The 19,769-nt window shown below is 41.1% G+C and overlaps 1 protein-coding gene across 7 annotated transcripts in view; it reads right to left on the bottom strand.

Annotated features, from left to right (window-relative positions):
* Positions 1 to 19,769, bottom strand: part of mgat4c (mgat4 family member C) — a 128,747-nt gene that overhangs the window by 15,800 nt on the left and 93,178 nt on the right. Inside the window, exon 1 of one of the 7 annotated variants that reach the window (XM_026175023.1) lies at positions 3,360 to 5,717. The exons of the other annotated variants lie outside the window; for them this stretch is intronic. The gene's annotated coding sequence lies outside the window, so the exon portion shown is untranslated. Of the gene's footprint in view, positions 1 to 3,359; positions 5,718 to 19,769 lie in introns of those variants that run through there. 7 annotated transcript variants of the gene reach the window in all.

Here is a 19,769-nt window from a genome sequence, read left to right as displayed (position 1 = left end):
ATGCAGACCAGTGACAATGGCACTTCCAGCTGTTCCCTCATAAAGAGCTGGTGTGCAAGACAAGCCATGACGCTTTAAAAACCCCAAATGGTCTCAGCTCGTCATCCTGTCAGGTGCTCTGACACTAGAATATTTCCAGCCTCCACCAAGACCCCCACCAGCCCTCGCACACCCACCCTCGTGTTCTTGCCTCTGTAAGCTCACACAATGAGAGGCCAGTCCATTGTTCTAGTTCCAGTATATGTTGGAGACGCCAGTAAAGGCTTTCAATTCATCAGCACTGGCACAGGTGGCGCAAGCTACTCGAATACATTCTCATGAAATGTTAAGCATGCGCATCCCATTGATGCTAGCTTCAGAGCAATCAAGCATCAAAACAGTCGGAACAAACAGCTCTGGCACTCGCTCTGCCGCGGTACAACTGTGCAGATTATTCATGGTCCGTAACTGAAATGTGATTGTGCAGAGCCTCATCAGATCGGTCCATATATATTTTGTTTAAATTATTTATTTTACTGGATGGAGAAGAGGCGTCTCATAATTTTATAGCTTTCAATCCACTTGTGCCATCTCTGTGCAGCCAACCCTTAACTTTAGCAGCACTGTGAAAGGGAGACTGCATTTATCACGAAACACAAACTGAGTGCAATCAAGGAGCGTAATGTGCTGATAAGGTGGCAACATACACACGCTTCATGACATAGACGCACTCACACTCTACAGTGATACACAGAGATATATGATGTATGGCTCCTACTGAAGCTACGTTAAACAGCGTATATTTGAAGTATATTCTGGATGTAAGGTTAGAGGGAATTTTGAAAAGCTTTTTATGGTTCCAGAGGCAGTGAACATAAAGAGGACAGTGAAGTGTGAGAAATAATTTGGTCTCTCCTAGGCCCTTCTAACCACTTAGCACTTTGACCTAGATTAGCACTCTGTCAGAGGTGCACTTGGGAGGCATGGCAATGGAGGACTACGATAGTGTCTGCTTATTTCCACAAGAAAACACTCTTGACATATGTTCACTCCCTGAGCACATGCAGACGCTTGCATACTGGTTTTATTTTTGATATCAAGTATTACGTAGTATCTCTATCTGTAACACAAGATGATTAGTATTTGGATACTGTGAATTTCTCTCCAGGGCAAAGATATTCAATTAGTTCTTTGTTATACCGCAATCCACTAATGGACCGTGCGGCATCTCGACTTCAAACTCCACATCTATCCTCTGTGCTTGACGTCATGTGTCATAAACATATGCTGCTGCTCCCCTGAGGCCATTTTCTACATTAAAAACACAGACCCATGTGAATTAGCCGACAGCATCCTGTCATCGTGTCTATTCTTAAAAACAAAAAAAACTGGACTGTGCCAAGGGCAAGACGGAGAATGGAAAACAATAGAGGGAAAACGGCCATTTAAAAAAAAAAGTACCAGGAAGAAACCCCCTCTCCCGTTCCTCCCCTCTCTCTGTCTCCATTTGGGAGACAGCAAAAAGGAGACTTGGCTCTGCCTTAAAAGCACTTAAAAAACCAAGGTCACCTCCTGGTCAAATCTGTGAAATGAGAAAATAGCTGAAGGGGCAATAGGCCAGCAGCAGATAACATGAGAATGCACTATCTTTCCCCTACACATTTAGTGCAGTGGAGGATGAGGCACTGGCAGACTTTTCAAAACAAAAGAGGTTGAAATAAGGACTGGAGACACAATAAGATGGCCCACTTTCACCAAGTATGACAGCGCATACATTGAAGTGCTCTTAGAGGATGAGGCTTTTGGTCAAGCAGATAGTGGAGAGCCAAAGAGCCGAATGTGAGCTCACACAGCTGGGTTTTTGCATTTAATCACTCAGGTAAATTTAAAGCCACATCCTTGTCCTTCAATTTAAGTCAGGAGCTGTTGTTACCATTAAGGAAATGAATCCTAGAACTCAACTGAAATTCTCAGAGTCACATAGAGTGAACATCCACTCTCTCCCTAAGGTGCAAATTGGAGTAGTAAAACCTGAATTGATGTTATCAGGTGTTTGGAAATGGGCCATTGATGCTGAATTATCTCTTGACATTGGGGGCTCATGAACTTCTGTGAAATATATACCAACAAAATTATGCCTATTTAAGTACAGGGCTTGCAGCTGTGACTCATAAAATGTGCCCATAACATATAAGCCCTGTTTGCACAAAACAGCAGCATCACCTGGAGTCCCACAGTGATTTGTAATAGCTGCAGATGGACGTCACTGCTTTAATCAATGTGTGACTCAGTAGTGTCTATTGTGTGTAAAGCAATATCACCTCACTCTGATGAAACCAAAACATATGAAAGACTGCACTGAGACACGCTTAAAAGAAGCGGAGGATTCTTCAGTGTCGTTGGGGACACTTCTGCTGTGCAGTGGTGCAATTTTTCTATTTCTTTTGTTTTTTATGTGACTTCCGTTGTGTTTTGTGTGCTTTTGTGTTCTGGTGTTTTCCTAAGCTATACGTTTGACCTTTAAGGGCCACCGTAAATATCAGCCATATATCATTTAACAGAAGTCATCTAATACTGGTCTTATCTTGTGCTTGCACAGTCAGACTCTTAGGGTTCTTCTTTTCTACTGTACTTACACTTTGTACACTCACTCCATAACGCAGCATCAAAGCTAGAGAATTAGATATATTTATAATTAGCCGATGACAAACAGCTAAACAGAGGAAGTGGCGCAGAATGTCATTTTAAGTGATAACTGTTTGCTAAACTATTAGCCGCAGCAACTGTATGGGCAATATTAGCTCTTCCTTTTCAGCTTGTGTAGCATCCAAAAAGTGCTTATTGCGACCTTGACTTACAAGATGACCCCCAGGTTGTACTAGTCATGTTTAATTAAGGCTGCAGTGTTCCAGCATCTTCCTCATTGTTAACTGATGTTCTGTTGAGCAACTGCGGGATTAGCTAGCGAGTAATAAATCATGGCAAATCTCTGTGATCAACACAGCTTTAAAGGTGATGGGAACTTGTTCATTTTTAATGAGCATACAGATACATTTGAAGCAGCTAACATCATTTGGAGTGAAAGCAGTTTGATGTAAAAAATCAACATTTTAATAAAATCTTTAATAGCTCTTCAGTTGATAACACTGTTATTGTCACAATGAGTAAATTGCATCTTGTGTGGATTGTGGAAGCAAAATATCACCCCTTACAGTGGGCTGACGCAGCGGTTTTTATCAAGGAATGAATCAAGAAATCTGTAATCGTTAAAGATTTATAACTTCAAAAGCAATCTCCACAGTCCTGCAAATCACAAATTCTTCCCTCCTGAAAGCAAGAGAATGAAAAACCAGCAGAAAGTGAGATGAACAGCACATTACCTGAGCAGAGAAGCACATGTTTCCTGCCAGCCTCACCAGTCTTGAATAACAGAGTTCTCCTGGAGGCAGCTCTCTGTTGATCAATTGACTACCTATCCCAGTGCTAGACTGATGGGAGAATATCCCATATCCCTGCATCCTCTGAATTCTCCCAAGTCTCCATCATGAATATTTGATGAGGGATGTGTGTGCCAATCACTAAAAGACGTTTATCTCCAATACCCATGACTGGGCAGCCCTTGCTGAGCTTCTCTGCTGGTAATCAAAAACAAACGTTTCATGGATGAAAAAAGGGCCTTTTCATGAGAATCAGCGATACTGCTATAATATATGCATGGAAGACTGAGAATGCATTAGGATTCAAACTTGATACAAAGATGAGACATATTCATTTTTAAATGTTAGATTCATATTTCTCTCTACCAAGGAAATGTAAAAGTGAGACGTATATTATTGTACAGCTAACCCGCCTGTGTTTGCTGTCTGGCTTCCCACGAGTCTTCAGGAGCACATGTAGTCTATTAATTAGCAATTCTTGGACTTGTGTCTGTACTCATTCAACCTCAACGACCCTGTTTGTGCTACAGCAACATTGCAGAATGTTCAGCAAATTCCTGCAGTCATTCCTCAGACCTTTTGTTTCCCATCATTTTATAACCTTGGTTATGCAAAACACTGGCATTTCTGCTGAGAGAAATGAGCTTACAGGCCCTCATAAAACCTGATACAGATTCTGTAGGCCTTTAACGATCCTTATATAGAGCACCTTTCACCACTATTCTGACGCAGCTCTTCCGATCTACAAAGAGTGAGAGTGGAAAACTGTGAAATAATATGGAAAAATGTTACATTTCCCCTGCCAGATTTAGTTTCTCTTGAAATCTGAAAAAGCATGGTCATCGTCGAGCCACTCTTATTAATTTATATCATTTGACTTCAAATGCATCAAAGCCTCTAAGGGGGTGAGGAAAGAAACCCGAAGTCATGTGTGATTCAACATAATGTTGATTATTTGACTGCATCCCTTGTTACACACTAACACAAAAGCTTTTTGTCAGTCATATATGAAACTATAGTGGCAGTTTATGGCTATAATCAGATCGAAGTAAACGAGGCACCGAACCAACTGTAACACAATTACACTTTAATTAATGAGTTTTACTGTTCAGTGACATTTATGCAAAGCACTAAACATTGATGTCTCCACAAAGAAGACACTGGTACATTTTCTAGCTCTGATTCCTTTCGTTTTTCAACTCAGGTTGAAGGCCATCCTGTCAGTTAAAAGAGCATTTAAAATTCTCAGTGCAGTTGTTTGTATGATTGTAATACAATCATACAAACAGGGCTCTAATCCACCACCTCCCTAGGGTGTTTCTGTGTGCTGTTTGCATGTTCTATCCGTGTGTGAGTGGGTACTCTGGCTTCCTCCCACAGTCCAAAGACATGCAGTGAGTGGGCTTAGGTTAATTGGTGATTCTGAATGGCCCTGCAGTGAGTGCCAATGGTTCTCTGTCTGTCTGTTAGCTCTGTGACAGACTGGGGACCTGTCCGGGATGTATCCTGCTTTTGCCCTATAGTAGCGGGGATAGGCTCCAGCCCCACTGCAACCCTGAATTGGAGAATGGATGGATGGTGACATGCATGTGAGCATGTTAATTCATACAATTTACAGAGAGTATTATTAAATGACCTTTTCCCACCAACGAGCCTTCACCGAGCCTGCTGAGGTCAAGCATCTATGATTATGGTTATGGTTATGGATTATGGTTCTGACAAATTGTGCCTCTTGTTTATGAATGTGGAGCCAATGGGAGTGTTTTTTTAAACAGCAGTTGTCTACAATTACTCTTGAGGAGGATCTGTTTCTGTCATTTTGAGATGCTGACAAAGGATGCCCTTTACCTTTGAAGTACTTCATCTTGCCTCAGGTAAAAGTGTCCATAACTTGGCAAAAAGGAAAACTTTTTGTTTGGTTCCTTGCCTCGGGCAGGTTTTCAAACCAAGTGGGCTCCTCTGATGTTGAAATATACACATTGCACATACAAAATAGTATGTCAAAGAGAGAGAGAGAGGCACAGAAACAACCCCGCTCATATCATGAAAGTGCAACTCCTACTCTATCAAGAAAGGATGCCGCACATTTCCTCCTGCCTTTTGAAAAAGCAAATCAGAATCCACTAAAAGCTTGTCTGTCTGCATTATTAATGCCTGTATAGTGAAAGAACTATCCAAGAATATGCCTTGAATCCAAATCTTTTTTGGGCTTCATGCGAAACAAAAACCAAACATTTTGACCATTTTGAGTCTAAAATTCACAAATGTTTACAACGTACACAATTGTATTCTAAATAATAATGAGTTAAAATCACATCAGGCCTGATAAAATTATCACAAATAAAGGCTTAAGCACATTAACTGCAACCTTTTTACAGAAGGGGAGAGTCGTGTTTCCAGCACAAATATATTCTACAGACAGCCATTCTCGTTCACCTCCAGAGCAGAGGCTCTAGTGGTTTATTATTCAACATAAGTCTGCACACCAGCCCAGCTCCACCTTTGGCTCATTTCTGAACAATTTTCAAGCTTCCTGTAAAATGAATATGCATTGCCTTTGCTGTGAATCCATTTGCAAGACAGAATGATAATGAGGAGAAAGTGCTTTCAAAAAACCCAATTAATCTCATGTAAAACGGCTGCTCAATGCTTCTAATGAGATGCCATTTTAATAAGCGGGTATGTTGTACAACAAAGCCATTTGGTAAACATTATTGTTTATTTGTTTGATGACATGCATGCAATGGAACGAATTGGATTTTGGGAAAAATAAAACACTTATCAATGTCTGACTTGAAGAAAATGTGCCTTTTGACTTGGATTGTGCAGCTTACGATTCACAGAGGTTATTGTTACTTGAGTAGAAATGCACACTTGTATGTAAAGTTTTCTTTTTTTCAGTTTATGCAGAGACGGATTTAACATTTAACATTTATTGAAAATAACCTTGAGCGCTGTGCATCTCAAGTATATGCTGTGAATATTATATTGGCTCCAGAAATTCAAGTTTGTCTCCATAGGAGGAAACAGCTTTAGAACTGACACGAGTTTAGACAGAAAATATTTATGGGAACCTCATAAACACGAGCTCAGAGAAGTTGCAACCTAATTTCTTTTTTATTGCACCATGAAATACACCTTTCAAATGCTGCCGTGTGGAAAAGCTGAAAGGAGAAGGCGGCTGGACTAAAACTGTTGAGAGATGGATCAAATTTGAGGGCTAATCGGTAGCTTGTAAACAATGCTGCTTTCAGAAGAAAACAAATCTACTTGTTATTGACTCAAAGGCTGCTGACTCCATCTCTGCCTGGTTGAATGTGTTTACTTATTCATCAAGGTGGAGAGGGCCAACCACTTTCTCAAACTCTGGGTCCCCGCAGTTATCCTTTTCCTGCTGTCCAACAAGAGGGACAGACCCGATTAAATATGCATGGTGACCAGTGAGTTCGCCTTAAAGTTCTCAAAGCTTTATTCTTCCCACCTCAAATATTCATGACCTCTACTCTGTTGCTGTGTGGTCTGTATATGCATTTGTGCAAAGGCACTGCATCCTCACCTGCCCTCACAGAAAGAAAAGAACATAAAGGGTGCAGATTTGAATAGCTGTGGGAGGTGTTCTTGCATCATCTTAGAAAAGTGTCACACACCTCTCATTCACTGGGTGGTTCAGTACCGCATGTTATGCTACAGTATCTGACTTGTACTCTTTCCAGATTGCTTGGTATTCAGGGAGACACTCACTAAATGAGAGATAATAAGAGTGTACTGGGCGATCTGTGCATGAAAATGAATGCATAGAGTTGGACTGCTCCGGTATTTTACCGTGTATCTATTACAGGGTGGAGAGAGGTCTTCAGGGGTTGCCTAGTAGCAGGGGTGTCGAACATATGGCCCGGGGCGGCTCAGTAGATGGCTTTGAAAATTGTGAAAAGGAAGTAAAAATGTGAAAATTGTGAAGAAGAAGTATGAAGTAAGGTGTAAATGTGAACTCTTCACTGCATTTTGTGCTGAAGAAATGATCAAGTCATGAGAGTCCAAACTGATGGGTCAGAGTTTTGAATTGTTGTTGTTTTTACAGCCTTCTTACTCACTAAGAAATCCTCCCCAGCCTGCCATGCTACACCAAAATAAATACTAGAAACACAATCACAAAACAGGAAAATAGGTGGGTAATTTATTATTTCATTCTTTTTGTTTTAGAGATGAGCTCATGGATGGAGGTTAGGTAAACAGGCTGTGGCCTATAGAACTTTCAAGAATTAAAGTGATACCTGTATCTTGTGATTTAAAAATTTTCAATCTTAGTTCTAATTTTGTTTCTTTCTGACACACAAAACATAAACTGATTTCCTTAACATTTGCTTCATGCAGCTATTTATGAGTTCTTTCTAGATAATATTACAACACAGTTTAAAGTTGTGGATAACTTGTGTACACTTTGTGTAACTACATGGATCAGTTGCCAACAGGGAAGCTGCTGATACCCTCTGCTAGACAAACTATGCACCATAACTCATGACATAGTTGAAGGGTGTTTTTTCTCTCGTCTTGTTTCTTTACTTAAATTTTTTTTAGCCTGTTATTAATACATCGTGAAATAGCTAATATTAGCAGATCAGTTGAGCAGGCAGGTGGCCTGACAATTAGTATCAGTTGAACCTCCGTTTTTTCAGATACTATCATCACACAAATTTCCATTTTTTCTACATCACACATTTTGGTGTTAGCAAGTGGAAAGTCATCTGTGATGTTGATAAATCACTGGATCCCATTTACTTGCTAATGCTAGCTCTGTTTTCATACAAAGCGCAGAACGTAACTGATCACCGAGCAGTGAAAGCAGAGCCAAAGGCAGCTTGCCTGGGACGCTGGTCTACCATCAGTTTCCTCCAAGTTTAACGACAATGTGAATTCGCAAACCACCAGAAAAAAGCTGCTGGTTGGTCAGCTCGCCTATAGTTCAAGTCATCATTAATGGGACACGGTCGCACAACCAAGCACAGCTTTCAGTGACAACAGCTAAACTGCTTTACTTTGAAATGTTTAACTAATGTGTTTTTAGATTTGACTTTGCCCTGATAGAACACAACTGCAGCATTGTATATTAAACCAGTGGGTCTCAAACAGTATGTCATGAAACAAGCAGGGTATTTTGAAGAAGTCAGTGTGCATTCTGCCAATGAAATTTCAGTTTCAAATATCACAAAGACAGTTTGTCCATTATTAAAAAATGAAAGAAAGTTATATGATGATACTTCCAGTTTGGATTTGGGAGATAGACACTATCTCTACTTTTAAGATTAGGCTTTAAACTTTCCTTTTTGCTAAAGCATATAGTTAGGGCTGGATCAGGTGACCCTGAATCCTCCCTTAGTTATGCTGCAATAGGTGTAGGCTGCTGGGAGATTTCCATGATGCATTGAGTATTTCTTCTTCAGTCACCTTTCCCACTTACTATGTGTTAATAGACCTCTCTGCACTGAATCATATCTGTTATTAACCTCTGTCTCTCTTCCACAGCATGTCTTTTATCCTGTCTTCCTTCTCTCACCCCAACCGGTCATGGCAGATGGCCACCCCTGCCTGAGCCGGGTTCTTCCTGTTAAAAGGGAGTTTTTCCTTCCCACTGTCGCCAAAGTGCTTGCTCATAAGGGGTCATATGATTGTTGGGTTTTTCTCTGCATGTATTAGTGGTGGAGGTGTGGTCCCTGGCTGAGCTGCAGGGGAGGGGTGGTGCAGTTAACTCAAGGGGCGGTGCAAGGGGCACAAAATCAAACTGATGATGTTTCTCCCTTATATAGTGAAGCTGGAGCCCAGAGAAGAGACAGCATGTGTGCTGGAGGCCAGCTGAAAAGCTGAAGCAGGTGCTGAGCTGAAGAACAGCAAAAACAGTATCGTCACCAATAAAATTGACAGAATTAACACGAAACAGTGTGTCAGATCGTGGTCCTTGCTACAATATTATTGTAGGATCTACCTTATAATATAAATCACCTTGAGGCGACTGTTGTTGTGATTGGGCATTGTATAAATAAAACTGAACTTGTGGAAAATTCCCTCTTGTTAAATTCATTTACTTTAATAAGGGGGCCCAAAGAGAATGCTTGCATATAGGGTCCAGATTTCTGGAGACCCCTGTGGTAGTCAACTGCTGAGTTACTTTTACATCTGAAATGGGACACTATGTATAAAAATGGCTGTAAATTCTTTAAAAGTTATTCCAATACATTTCTTAAACCACTGAATTAAATCTGCAATTGTGCACTCCAGATTGTTTTATTTGTTTTATCTGAAATCCACTGTGGTGACGTATAGAGGTAAAATAAAAAAAATATGTGACAGTCTTAATCCTAAGCAGAGGAGTTTTACCTCGCCTTGACAAATAGCATCAGTTTCCACCATCTCCAAGCATGTATAGGATGTACAAGTCACCATGGAACAATATCACACAAATGTAACAAACCTTACTTTAAAGAAAGGTTTATACGTTTGGAAGCAGCAGATGGTCAACCCAACCTTATAAAAGCAGACTTGGACACAAACCTGTTGCCGCTCACTCGTCCATCCTCTTTTTTTCTGTTTGTTCACTTGTCTCAAAGGTATCAGAGGGATACTCAATGATCCTTCCTCAAACCGCAGCCTCCGGCCAAGCTCGCTGCTTCATTATTAACAAATATTTTTCACTCGCACTTGGGATTAGGGGTCTTTGCTAGTGAATCCAGAATTATTTTTACAATGTAAGTCGTGGATAGAGAAGACCTTTGTGAATTAGGAGACCAAAGGGCTCTTAAGATTCTAAAGGTTTTTAAAAAGCACTGAAACAAGCAAAATGGCATGTACTGGACATCAAATACACCAGTGTTTCAAGGCTAACAGTGGTCTTGCAATCACAGAGAATAGAAATTCTTTTAATTTTGAAGTAATCATTTCCTTCGTTTTCCTTCTTCTGCTGACAGTCACAGAAATAGTAAGTTATTTTTGGTCCTTTTCCATCATTGTGATATATTCATATGTGGGTTTAAGCAAGTCGAAGCATACCAGTCCAGCTAATAAGCCATCAAAGAGAGTCTAAAAATACCCAGTAAGCCTCTTCTCTGTGCTCCATTCATGTCTTAAAAAGAAACGTGACAAATAGCAGTCAGATCTGACTGTAACAGCTTTAGGTAGCTTCCGCTGTGACAGTATATATTAACCTACACTGGAATCACTGTATTCACTTTGTGACCACTTCACTCCGCATAGCCATCAGGAGAAAAGTGCAGTCTTGTTTTTAGGGTCCTAATGCTGCTGGGCTCGGATAACTGCGAAATATATAACTTTTAACAAGTGCAGTGATGCTAAATGTAGAAGGCGTGTCATTGAGTATCCTTTCACATTTCATCCCCCTGCAGTGGTGCCTTGAGACTTATTTTCTCACCTTTTTATTCTCGTCTCGAGTTTGTGGATGCATGGGTGATTATTGCCTTGTGTTCAGGAAGAGTGAGAATGGCTGCTGAGCCATGGACTGCTCTGTGTTTCATTTGTGTCTCACCGGCTGTGAAATATACCCATAACGAACAATTTGTGCGACAACAAAGCTCAGAGAAGGCCGCTGCTATATTTATGACATCCTAGCAAAAATGTGCACGCAGTATTAAGGATGAAAAAAAAAGGCTAACAATTGGAAATGTGTGGTAAACACTGTTCTTTACCGTTTCAGATGACCACTGCCAGAGCTTAAATGAGGTTTACTTTAGTTGTCTAAAAGCCATTTTCATTATTATGCCCCACTTATCAAACTGGGACAGAGTATCTCCCTCACACTGTACAGTCACCCCTCCTGTGAAATCATAAAGCAGAAAATCACCATCCATCTGACATTTTTCACTTGGGAAATGGTGGCAATAACTCCTGACTGAGTTGGCATTTGGAAGTTGGACGTTTGTGCCTCAGGGACAGGACAGGAGGAGTGGGTTGAGAGTCGAGTGGGAGCAGAGAACAAGTTTTTTTCTGTTGTGGAGAGGATCCGCTTTATCAGTCACAGCTGCTGTAGGGCTGGCCCTGGTGGGGACAGACTTTGGTAAAACCCCCTACATTTCACTCCACACACTCCACAGTGGGGAGTCTCTCAAAACAGAAGACAATAATATGCATGGTGGGCTCTTCATGAAGGAAATAGCACGCCATATGGGAGGCAGAGCATGCAAAATATTGAAACATTGCTGTAGACACAGTTGTCTGATGGTGCTGATAGCTTTCTTTCCTGAGCCTGACAGCTTTAAAGCAAGGACTTCACACATTAATTCGCATACACACACAACTGTGTAGTGACCCAAAGCAGGCTGTGGATGTGTGGCCATCAGACTTTTTATTCACTTCTCTGAATATACACTACATACACACGAGACTGTGCACTTTTATAAAACTGCCCTCCTACACACACACACACACACACGCACGCACGCACGCACGCACGCACGCACACACACACACACACACACACACACACACACACACACACACACACACACACACACACACACACACACACAATACCCCATAAAGACAATGTGAAAAAGTTTAAATAGCAGACACCAAAACAACGTACAGCACCCTGCACAGGTCAGCTGTAACACAGATTTGAGGATTTAAACAGTGGAATAGTTTGTCATAAAGCAGCTCACCTCTGGATAAATCCTGTCTCGACCACAGCTGACAGATATATCTGTAACTGTGACGTTAACTCTGTGAAAAATGGTAAAATTCAAAATTCACAAGAAAATAAGTGAAGGAGCGAGACGAGCGCCAAGAAGACCCGGGAGGACAGAGCTGCAAGCTGATGAAGACATCTTTATGTTCTTAAATTCAGACTGACATTTGACCACTTTGCTCACTTATAGTTGAATATTGTAAACCTGTCACTGTGAGGAAACAGCCTTAGAAACAAATTACAACTCAAACATGCGCGTGTGTAGGGGCGTGCACGTGACCGATGCACTCCGCTACTCAAACAAATAGCACCACACCTCTGTGGATGAGTGAAAAATCTCATGCTCTCATAAATTACATCATAAAAAGCTAGCAGACGACAACAGCAGCAGGCAAATGATTATGACTGACTTTACTATAATCGACTGGATTGTGATGCCTAGGAATGAAATGTGTTGGCAAACGAACTGAACTGTGAATAACAACCATAAATGCTTTGATTACGTTAATTATTTGAAGAAAACCTTCAGAGGAAGCACAACAATCTTAAAAATTGAAAAATAATATTTTATACCCACACACAGGCACACGCACATAGACGCACACACAGATGTACTAAAAAAATCCATCCAGGTTTCAATCGAAAACAGGAGAAACAAATAGCGTCCAGCCAGAACTCTCTGCGTGTTTAAACACCACTTTGCATTTAATCATTTGTTATTGTTAAACTCTGTCTCTCTTCCACAGTTTTTCTTTTGCCTTTTCACCCTCCCCTCCCCTCCAACCACTTACGGCCGATGGCTGCCCCTCCCTCCCTGCTTCTTCCTTCCCAATGACACCAACTGCTTGGTGAACTGAACAACAAAACAACCAGAACAGCTGGTCATGGGTGACAAGAAGCAACTGTCTTATGAAATGCTGTAAAACTGAGGTTCAATTGAAGTTTCCTTGCTTTCATGACTGTTTCGCTTCCTCATAATAAACATTTTTGCAGTGGAAGGTCAGACAGGTACTAACTACTCTTTCTAAAAAACGCCTGTCACAATCCAATAAATATCATTCCACACGTTGGTAACGAAATTATTGTGTCATGTTCCCAATGACATCCGATATAATTCATCCTCCAGTCTAGTCTGTGCTTCCTCCCCCCCAGACATCAAATTAGATTAACATCTGAGCTTTGGGTAGGCTAAAGATATGGATATAGATCCGCTTAGCCCCCATCCACAGCCCTCTTACCCTTTCCAGTAAATTATCTCGAACCAAACCTTGTTTCTGACGTGAATGAGGTATGTCTTCACAAATAGAAATTAGCCCACATTTATCAGAGCCTTGGCGCACGAGCAGAGAAACAAGACAAGTGTTTTCCTTGCTGATATGTAGAAATTATAGTCTTGTCAACAGAAATTCAGACTGTTCAATTAGACAGTAGGCTCCCTCCTGCACACGAGCTGCACAGCAATGATCCAACTGGGAGGAGAGCTTTCTGGTTAACATTGCTTGTCACGTCTGAGCTCCCTTATCTCTGGGTAATGCCACTCAACACCAAAGGGGCCTCGCAGCCAACTGGTTCCAATTGATTTAGAGAGCATCAAAAACTCACCACCTTTATGAAAGGAAGCAACAACCTGGTTAAAGCACTCAGTGACACAGAGGCAAGCGTTTATCCACCCTGCATAGTTTAAACTGCCGACATTGCTTTGAGACGCTAACTGCTGGCATTTAATAAAGACAACAATGCAACCTCCAGGGCTCCATTCAAAGAAAAAGGGGTCAAAAGCTGGATTCGAGCGCTCACAAGCTGAGTTCTGACTGTGAAGGCTATTTGTTAAACGTTAATGCTACTTATGCAATTAAAGCCATTGTTCTTTCACTGCCAGTGTTGTGTAGACTACTAGGTGGCACAGTAGACGGTGCCTGAAGATAAAGAGGCGCAGATGAAAGGTTAAAATATAAAAAGCTCATAAATCATGAAGCATGAGCTGCGATACCTTGTCAGCTACCTGTTCTCTTGAATTCAAGCTCAAGTTATTAGTTTTTACACAAACGCGGTGACATTTACATTCTGTCCTTTTCTAATGTGTTTCTAAAAGGGCCGTTTGGGCACTGAAAAACAGAGATGTTGATACTGTGAACTGTACCCTTGGCTCTGTCAGCCATGAATAAACCATGCTGTGCTATCATGATGAAGGAGTCAGCGTCTCCCACTCGTTGGTACACAGGGTCTGATGCTCTGTCTGTTGAGCCAGTGTCCCAGCATTGACTGCCGGTTGTAATTCTCTGCAGAGATTGAAGCTGACAATCTTCAGCTTGCCAGGCACAAAATCCTGTTTATCTGTCAGGATGAGCGGCTGTAGGGCCCCATTTTCTCCCAGTTCTGCCTGTAAGCTCTCTGGGTTGACAAAGTCTTAGACAACATGAAGACAGAAAGACAGGGCTGATAGAAAAAGTGGCTGTGCCAAGAAGTTTGGTCAGTTGTGGCTTACCCAGGACAGCACAGGACGTTCTTCTCAAGCTTTTATGTTCATAAGATTTTTAGTAGTACTTGACCTCTAGCCTTAACGTTGACGCCCAGACCACCGAAAAAAGTGTTCCAAGGTTTTTAGTAGATACATGTGTGATGGGGTGTCACAGATGTATTTGGCCTTTGTCCTTAAGAATACATCATGTCATCAGAGTCCAAACTGATGGTCCACAGGTTTGAATCTTCATCATTTTTACCTTCTTACTGTCAAAGAAACCATCACTGGCCTGCCGTGCTACACCAATATAAGTAGACACACCATCAAAAAACAAAGAATTAGGTGGGTTTTCATCATGGATGAATCAATGGACTATATACGATTTCATTCAACAGATACGACTTTTTCCATGACTTCAGCGATTGTTACATACATTTTCTGTACGTTTATAGATTGATTTCTTAGACTGTAGACACCCGGCTGTGCTGCTTTATGAAAATAACCTGTCCGTGTGTTACATTTAGACTAGCTAAAAGTGGAAACACTGAATAATAATTATTTATTTATTTATTTTTGTTTTAGAGATCGAGTTCATGAAATGTACTTAACTTATTCACAAGGTTTTCTTTATAGGTATTAGAAGTCAAAATTTATCCATAAGGGACTCATTTAGTAAAATGAGCTCTAGCCTCTAAGCTATTTTATTAATTTCAAAATCCTAAATTGCCTTTTATTCAAGTTACTGTGTTCTCAGAGTTTGGTGTAAAAGCCACCCAACTGGCCATCCAACCAGTGGGGTTATGAGCCTTTCAGGCTGAAGGGTAAAAATGTAAATACTGACAAAAAGACTAATTTAGAACAAACAGCTTGTTCACGTATGAGGGTCTCAAAACAGAGGTATTACAGAGGGGAAAAAACATGGCTGAAGAGGACAAATGTGTGACTGGGAGAGAAATGGCAGTTGGGGCTGCCTTGTGAGCCAAGGTGCCAGTGGAGAGTGAGAGGGGAGTGTTGATGGGCTTGCTATGGGGGTGGGGGGGTGATGTGCGGCTAAGGTCGGGCAGATGGTGGCCGATAATGAGGGAGTAGAGGTGTAGCGAGGAAAGAAGCCGTGCTGTTTTCAGGCTAGGGCACGGCAGCGAATGCTCTGCACCGGGTTCAGATTCAGTCAGACTGAGAGAAAAAGAATACGAGAGATAGAGAGAGGAATGGAAGAACAGGCGCTGTGATGACAGCGAGCCCGGTAGCTCTATGCAACCTTTAACGAGCACACCTATCATCCCATGATGCCTGCACTCGAAGGTACTGAGCAGTCACCGAATGTGAGAAATATTCAAGAATTCCCTGTCTTGAAATTCTTAATTTCCTTTGGGTGTATTCACTGCTGGAATCTTTTACCAGTGCCTCGACCTCGCCTTCATTAGTAGGTTGAGATTAATGCATAATTAACAAGAAACAAATGAATTTATGCTAATAAGGCAGCAAGAAGTGTGACATGGAGAGTGCACGTTCTTATGCTCTTGAGTCTGGCCAGTGGACAGTGTCTTATTTCCTGCCCACATACATTATCAGATTAGTTTTTGGGGAAGTACAGCAGGAGTTTTGCTATCTCGAACAGCAAGCTAGGAGTAAAAACAGCAGATAGAGATAACAATAGGAGAAGCATTTAACAGGCTGGAGAAAATGGTCTGGAGTGGCTGCAGTATTTCCCCTATAAAAATAATCAGCGCATAGTCCTCAGAAACCACATAATCATGTAATCACGGCACATCTAAAATCTCTTTGCAAGTCAGCCTAAAAATGTGAGAAAAAAAGAACCCAGAAAATCAAATAAAGCAATGAAAGGATATCTTGTAACCTTAGATGTCGTAATTTGTGTTGGCAGAAAAATATGTGCCTTAGCAGGTTCTCTTTAAAGTTCTGATGCGATTTCCACTTGAAAAAATAAAAAAAAACATCACAAATTGGGGCGATCGCGGCTCAAAGAGTTGGCAGTTCGTCTTGTAACCGGAAGGTTGCCGGCTCGAGCCCCGGATCGGACAGTCTCGGTCGTTGTGTCCTTGGGCAAGACACTTCACCTACTGGTGATGGCCAGAGGGGCCGATGGCGCGATATGGCAGCCTTGCTTCTGTCAGTCTGCCCCAGGGCAGCTGTGGCTACAACTGTAACTGCCTCCACCAGTGTGTGAATGAATAGTGGAATTGTAAAGCGCTTTGAGGGCCCCGAAAAGCGCTATATAAATGCAATCCATTATTAAATTCTATTTTTTAAAACAAATATCTAGATTATGCTACATATATGGACTAAAAGGAAAATGTGTGCTTTATTAAATCCCCCACCTCTCACTCCTCTTTTTTGCCTCATTTGGTCATGATGACAGTTGACAAGCTCCACTGATTTTTTTCATTAACGGCTCATATCGTCACCAAAGTGCTGGTGGTAAACAGGAAATGAGCACTCATATCAATATCCCAGCTGACGTCTCACACACAATGCATCACAAATCGACATCAACTCTGACACAGAGTCCCAACGGTTAGCTATTGATCATCCTCCATTATCATTATCGATCTACAAGACAAATCAGGGGGGACCGCTATTTAAGTCCATTTATATAAAAGAAATCTGAGTTGCTGTGTTTGCTGGCGATTTTGTGAGCTGTCAGAGACCATCACGAGATTAAACATTTTCATGATGTGAGGCATTTCATCGTCTCTTATGATCTCACTGAAGAATCACTGCGTATCGCAACAGAAAATATAATTAGAAGGCTCATCAGTGCAGTGCTTGATTTGTTTTTCCTTTAGGTTAGTGTAAGGGAAAGTTAACAGGATTCTTGATCTTCATTTATGACACTGAATCTGATATACAGGGATGCTCCTGGGGCTTCTGAGTCAATATCAGTATCAGTTTAAAACCTTTCATTAAGGTAGGTATAACACTTCAGTGGCTACCTTATTTTCTCCTTTATCTCGGAGGCTGGAAGGAGGAAATAAAGCACAAGCGAAAGCCTCGGCTCCGTACGGGATAAAATCTATTCTCTATTATTGCACTGCCATTGCTTGAGGGCCGTCAAGCTAAAGGTAATGGCATTGCTGGTGATAAATTTATGGCTGAGCTCCTCCATGTTCCATGAGGGATATAACGGGCTGGGAATTGTCCAGATTGTTGAAGTCACAACTAAAATGACAAATGACCCTCCAGTGACAATCAACAACGTCATTTACAATGTCATTCAAATGACTAAGTGTGCTGTAATGGCAGTCGATGCATTATATTTACACAATGCTGCGTGAACAGACGGGCTGTACAGAGAGCTGTCAAACTTACGGAACTGCTGTCAGTAAGACAAGAGGGGAGCAGAGCTGCTTCCAAAGACTTGATGTAAGAGGCTTTGGAAACTTTACTTAACAGGACGGCCCTTGATGGACAACAGAACAGCTGGTCAACTTTATTCCTAACTGACATATGGACACTTGGTCAGACCCCCTTGGCAGCAATTTATTGCATTGTGATATTTTTCAGTGTACATGGTTTTTTATGTATTTTATGTCTTACCAAGCAACAACTATGACATCCAAAGTAAAAAGCAAGTGAAAATAAAACCAAACTAAGTGTAAAAACAGGTGGTGGAACCTACAGTCTCGAGGAGGACAGTTTGCTGACTGATGCCGTCTTATAGAGTCTTGGTGGCACTTTCAAAGTGTCGCTGTCAAATATTGCAATAGTCGGTACATGGATCAGAGATGGCAGAAGCTATAACAAAATAGCAATATAAGTTACCTTGGGAATGAGAAGAGTTTGGTGCGTTGTACCAGCTCTGGGTGGATTGGACGTTTTTTTGTGTGTTTTTTTTAATCTATTCATTGTCTCCTTCCTGCCAACCCAGACAGTGAGACGTTCTGTGCCGATTAATCAATACTTACGGCTGAAGTAAGCTGGCAGCTTTTCAGCACAGCTAAGCTAATGGGGTACTAAAATGGCTCCACATTTCCATCTTTTATAGGGCATAAGACCGTCTATTAAAACAGGACATGGCTCCTCCAGGACCTAACTTTTGTCATCATACACTAAATAATAATTGGTTTACCAAAGGTTAATTGCTCAATAGATACTAGGCCATTGGAATTTAATTGTGCTGTTAAATGCCTCAGTTGTAGCCTATGCTTTTGTAATAGCTCATTTGACTTGGATTGAATGGAAACACTGTGGATCCCTGATGACCATTAAAGTTGCTAACTGTTGCAAAGAGTCTGTTCAGATTTGAGACACTGGATCAGTGGTGGATTCTCTAAATAACAATAATTTGACTTTCTTATGCTTGAAACTCTCAAAGCACTCTGTTTTATTTACTAATTAACGATTTTTCATGATTTGTTTTCTGCCTTTCTGGCTTTTCATCCAGCATTAGCACACGTAGTTTTACGCAAGTCAGCAAGATCAGCTGCACATGGGAGCTGTCTCTCCCTCAGCAGATAATGGGAGAATTAAAATGCCAATCTGGGATGTTGTAAGTGCATCAGTTATGCATATTAATTCTTAAATTTCTCAGCACTATGGCTTTTATGTAAAATATGCTCTATCAAATCTTTTTTTTTTACATTTTTTTGTTCAACAGCGATTTCATACAGAGCTGTATGCCTCCAGTGTTTGCAAATTAAATAAACTGTAAGTTCAGTGGAAGATAAAGACCTCCTTCCTTTAATGCTTTTGATTAATGTATCAGTGGGTCACTAATGCACTTTGAGAGCAACAAATATTCTTCTTCCTCCCTTTATGTCCTCTGTTTGTTTTTGGATTAAGAGTTAGGTGTACAACATTGAACTGTGAGCACGAAAAGATGAAAGAGATACTGTTACATGTTTGGGAATATTTGTCATTTAAAAAGTAGGTTTTCAACTTCCCGTGCAGCGCCAAGGGAACACTTTCAAGGTAAATCCTGTCAAGAACACAACATAATGGAGGCTTTATAAATTATAAGGACGGCATCCATTCCCACTATCAGCTTATTTCAGAGGCTGAGGCAGCGCTGTATCAAATGAACCTGGAGCAGTCGTCTCATTGCTGTTTATCAAACATCCCCTGGCAGCTCTGCTGGAAAAGCAGACGACCAAGTAAACTAAAACATAATTACTTTGTTTAGGTTCTTCCTCTGCCCTGCCTCCAAGGGCATATTTGACCCAATTATGACAAATGAGTGACA

Source organism: Astatotilapia calliptera, chromosome 7 (genome assembly GCF_900246225.1).
Source record: "Astatotilapia calliptera chromosome 7, fAstCal1.2, whole genome shotgun sequence".
Lineage (NCBI taxonomy): Eukaryota > Metazoa > Chordata > Actinopteri > Cichliformes > Cichlidae > Astatotilapia > Astatotilapia calliptera.
The sequence above is the reverse complement of the archived record's forward strand: the minus strand, read 5'-3'. Positions and strand labels throughout refer to the sequence as shown.